Below are 5,000 nucleotides of genomic sequence, written 5' to 3'. Positions count from 1 at the left end.
ATGGTGGTCGAGGCAAGAGCCCGCACCAAGGGCCAGCGTGTGCCCATGGTGCTCGAGGCAACCGTCCGCACCAGGGCCCAGCGTGTGCCGATGGTGGTCGAGGCAACCGCCCGCACCAGGGCCCAGCGTGTGCCGATGGTGGTCGAGGCAACCGCCCGCACCAGGGCCCAGCGTGTGCCGATGGTGGTCGAGGCAAGCGCCCGCACCAGGGCCCAGCGTGTGCCGATGGTGGTCGAGGCAAGCGCCCTCACCAAGGCCGAGCGTGTGCCGATGGTGGTCGAGGCAACCGCCCGCACCAGGGCCCAGCGTGTGCCGATGGTGGTCGAGGCAACCGCCCGCACCAGGGCCCAGCGTGTGCCGATGGTGGTCGAGGCAAGCGCCCGCACCAAGGCCGAGCGTGTGCCGATGGTGGTCGAGGCAAGCGCCCGCACCAGGGCGCAGCGTGTGCCGATGGTGGTCGAGGCAAGCGCCCTCACCAAGGCCGAGCGTGTGCCGATGGTGGTCGAGGCAACCGGCCGCACCAAGGGCCGGCGTGTGCCGATGGTGTTCGAGGCAACCGCCCGCACCAGGGCCCAGCGTGTGCCGATGGTGGTCGAGCCAGGAGCCCGCACCAAGGGCCGGCTTGTGTCGATGGTGTTCGGGGCAACCGCCCGTACCAGGGCCCAGCGTGTGCCGATGGTGCTGGGGGCAAGCGCCCGCACCAGGGCCCAGCGTGTGCCGATGGTGCTGGGGGCAAGCGCCCGCCCCAGGGCCCAGCGTGTGCCGATGGTTATCGGGGCAATCGGCCGCACCAGGGCCCAGGGTCTGCCGATGGTGCTCGAGGCAACCGCCCGCACCAAGGCTCAGCATGTGCCGATTGTGATCGAGGCAACAACCCACACCAGGGCCCAGCTTGTGCCGATGGCGGTCGAGGCAAGTGCCCGTACCGAAGGGCAGCCTATGCCGATGATGGTCGATGCATGTGCCATCACCATGCGTCATCATGTGCCATTGATGGTCGAGGCCTTGGCCGAAGTTCGATTTTGAGCCACGGTGCCCATGCTTGGCTCCAGCATGTGCTGGTGCCGCATTTTTTTCACTCGGGACAGCATCGCCGGAGCATCGCCGGAGCATCGCCGGAGTACCGCCGGAGAACCTGACCGGCGGCATTGGGGTTCCGGCGATTGGGAGGGGGGCCGGGGGGGTGTGCGCACATGATGTGCGATGGGTGCTGGTACTTGGCCTTGTGTTGGCCCCCTATCCCTCATCAAACCTCTGAGAATTCACACCCCCTTAAAGAGCATTTGAGATTTTACAGGTTTGCTACCAGTAGCCGTTAAAGTGTCTGAAATGGGGACACTTTTTTCAAACGGTCACAAAATCTTCTCTACTTCGAGTTTTTAGCTGAATTTTTTTGTGCATGCCAACAAAAATAGAAGGATCATGCCTACAAAATTTGGGGCCAAAAATCCTTATAAAAAAATTTTAAAAAATCCCGAACCGCAAAAAGTTTCGAAAATCGTGAAAAATAGAAAACGAGTCATCTTCCAACGAAACTTCACGTGAAGGCTTAGGGGACCATTGTATGAATTTACAAGCCATAAAAATGGCATTGGCACGGCAGAAATTTGAAGATGTGCCTAAACCCACCAGGGCCCAACGTGTGCCGATGGTGCTCGAGGCAACCGCCCGCACCAGGGCCCAGCGTGTGCCGATGGTGCTCGAGGCAAGCGCCCGCACCAGGGCCCAGCGTGTGCCGATGGTGGTCGAGGCAACCGCCCGCACCAGGGCCGATAGTGTGCCGATGGTGCTCGAGGCAACCTGTCGCACCAGGGCCCAGCGTGTGCCGATGGTGATCGAGGCAACCTGCCGCACCAGGGCCCAGCGTGTGCCGATGGTGGTCGAGGCAAGTTCCCGCACCAGCGCCCAGCGTGTGCCGATGGTGCTCGAGGCAACCGACCGCACCAGGGCCCAGCGTGTGCCGATGGTGCTCGAGGCAACCTGCCGCACCAGGGCCCAGCGTCTGCCGATGGTGCTCGAGGCAACCTGCCGCACCAGGGCCCAGCGTCTGCCGATGGTGCTCGAGGCAAGCGCCCGCACCAGGGCCCAGCGTGTGCCGATGGTGGTCGAGGCAAGCGCCCGCACCAGGGCCCAGCGTGTGCCGATGGTGGTCGAGGCAACCGCCCGCACCAGGGCCCAGCGTGTGCCGATGGTGCTCGAGGCAACCTGCCGCACCAGGGCCCAGCGTGTGCCGATGGTGCTCGAGGCAACCGACCGCACCAGGGCCGAGCGTGTGCCGATGGTGGTCGAGGCAAGCGCCCGCACCAGGGCCCAGCGTGTGCCGATGGTGGTCGAGGCAACCTGCCGCACCAGGGCCCAGCGTGTGCCGATGGTGCTCGAGGCAACCGACCGCACCAGGGCCGAGCGTGTGTCGATGGTGCTCGAGGCAAGCGCCCGCACCAGGGCCCAGCGTGTGCCGATGGTGGTCGAGGCAACCTGCCGCACCAGCGCCCAGCGTGTGCCGATGATGCTCGAGGCAACCTGCCGCACCAGGGCCCAGCGTCTGCCGATGGTGCTCGAGGCAACCTGCCGCACCAGGGCCCAGCGTCTGCCGATGGTGGTCGAGGCAAGCGCCCGCACCAGGGCCCAGCGTGTGCCGATGGTGGTCGAGGCAACCGCCCGCACCAGGGCCCAGCGTGTGCCGATGGTGCTCGAGGCAACCTGCCGCACCAGGGCCCAGCGTGTGCCGATGGTGCTCGAGGCAACCGACCGCACCAGGGCCGAGCGTGTGCCGATGGTGGTCGAGGCAAGCGCCCGCACCAGGGCCCAGCGTGTGCCGATGGTGGTCGAGGCAACCTGCCGCACCAGGGCCCAGCGTGTGCCGATGGTGCTCGAGGCAACCGACCGCACCAGGGCCGAGCGTGTGTCGATGGTGCTCGAGGCAAGCGCCCGCACCAGGGCCCAGCGTGTGCCGATGGTGGTCGAGGCAACCTGCCGCACCAGCGCCCAGCGTGTGCCGATGGTGCTCGAGGCAACCTGCCGCACCAGGGCCCAGCGTGTGCCGATGGTGGTCGAGGCAAGCGCCCGCACCAGGGCCCAGCGTGTGCCGATGGTGGTCGAGGCAACCGCCCGCACCAGGGCCCAGCGTGTGCCGATGGTGGTCGAGGCAACCTGCCGCACCAGGGCGGAGCGTGTGCCGATGGTGGTCGAGGCAAGCGCCCGCACCAGGGCCCAGCGTGTGCCGATGGTGGTCGAGGCTGCCGATGGTGGTCGAGGCAACCTGCCGCAGCAGGGCCCAGCGTGTGCCGATGGTGCTCGAGGCAACCGACCGCACCAGGGCCGAGCGTGTGCCGATGGTGCTCGAGGCAAGCTGCCGCACCAGGGCCCAGCGTGTGCCGATGGTGGTCGAGGCAACCGCCCGCACCAGGGCCCAGCGTGTGCCGATGGTGATCGAGGCAACCGACCGCACCAGGGCCCAGCGTGTGCCGATGGTGCTCGAGGCAACCTGCCGCACCAGGGCCCAGCGTGTGCCGATGGTCGTCGAGGGAACCTGCCGCACCAGGGCCCAGCGTGTGCCGATGGTGGTCGAGGCAAACGCCCGCACCAGGGCCCAGCGTGTGCCGATGGTGCTCGAGGCAACCGACCGCACCAGGGCCCACGTGTGCCGATGGTGCTCGAGGCAACCTGCCGCACCAGGGCCCAGCGTGTGCCGATGGTGGTCGAGGCAAGCGCCCGCACCAGGGCCCAGCGTGTGCCGATGGTGCTCGAGGCAACCGACCGCACCAGGGCCCAGCGTGTGCCGATGGTGGTCGAGGCAAGCGGCCGCACCAGGGCCCAGCGTGTGCCGATGGTGGTCGAGGCAAGCGCCCGCACAAGGGCCCAGCGTGTGCCGATGGTGGTCGAGGCAAGCGCCCGCACCAGGGCCCAACGTGTGCCGATGGTGCTGGGGGCAACCGCCCGCACCAGGGCCCAGCGTGTGCCGATGGTGGTCGAGGCAAGCGCCCGCACCAGTGCCCAGCGTGTGCCGATGGTGGTCGAGGCAAGCGCCCGCACCAGGGCCCAGCTTTTGCCGATGGTGATCGAGGCAACCGGCCGCTCCAGGGCCCAGCGTGTGCCGATGGTTATCGGGGCAACCGGCCGCACCAGGGCCCAGGGTCTGCCGATGGTGCTCGAGGCAACCGCCCGCACCAAGGCTCAGCATGTGCCGCTGGTGATCGAGGCAACAACCCACACCAGGGCCCAGCTTGTGCCGATGGCGGTCGAGGCAAGTGCCCGTACGGAAGGGCAGCCTATGCCGATGATGGTCGATGCATGTGCCATCACCATGCGTCATCATGTGCCATTGATGGTCGAGGCCTTGGCCGAAGTTCGATTTTGAGCCACGGTGCCCATGCTTGGCTCCAGCATGTGCTGGTGCCGCATTTTTTTCACTCGGGACAGCATCGCCGGAGCATCGCCGGAGTACCGCCGGAGAACCTGACCGGCGGCATTGGGGTTCCGGCGATTGGGAGGGGGGCCGGGGGGGTGTGCGCACATGACGTGCGATGGGTGCTGGTGCTTGGCCCTTGTGTTGGCCCCCTATCCCTCATCAAACCTCTGAGAACTCACACCCCCTTAAAGAGCGTTTGAGATTTTACAGGTTTGCTGCCAGTAGCCGTTGAAGTGTCTGAAACGGGGACACTTTTTTCAAACGGTCGCGAAATCTTCTCCGGTTCGAGTTTTTAGCTGAATTTTTTTGTGCATGCCAACAAAAATAGAAGGATCACGTCCACAAAATTTGGGGCCAAAACTCCTTCTAAAAAAATTCTAAAAAATCACGAACCGCAAAAAGTTTCGAAAATCGTGAAAAATAGAAAACGAGTCATCTTGCAACGAAACTTCACGTGAAGGCTTAGGGGACCATTGTATGAATTTACAAGCCATAAAAATGGCATTGGCACGGCAGAAATTTGAAGATGTGCCTAAACCCACCTAGCACCCGATCGATCCCCGGCTTGCGCATCCTGCCTCTCCGGCCGGTT

This window comes from Durio zibethinus, unplaced genomic scaffold, assembly GCF_047325235.1.
Source record: "Durio zibethinus cultivar Kanyao isolate XHJ-2024 unplaced genomic scaffold, ASM4732523v1 HiC_scaffold_2, whole genome shotgun sequence".
Lineage (NCBI taxonomy): Eukaryota > Viridiplantae > Streptophyta > Magnoliopsida > Malvales > Malvaceae > Durio > Durio zibethinus.
Note: the sequence above shows the minus strand (reverse complement) of the source record.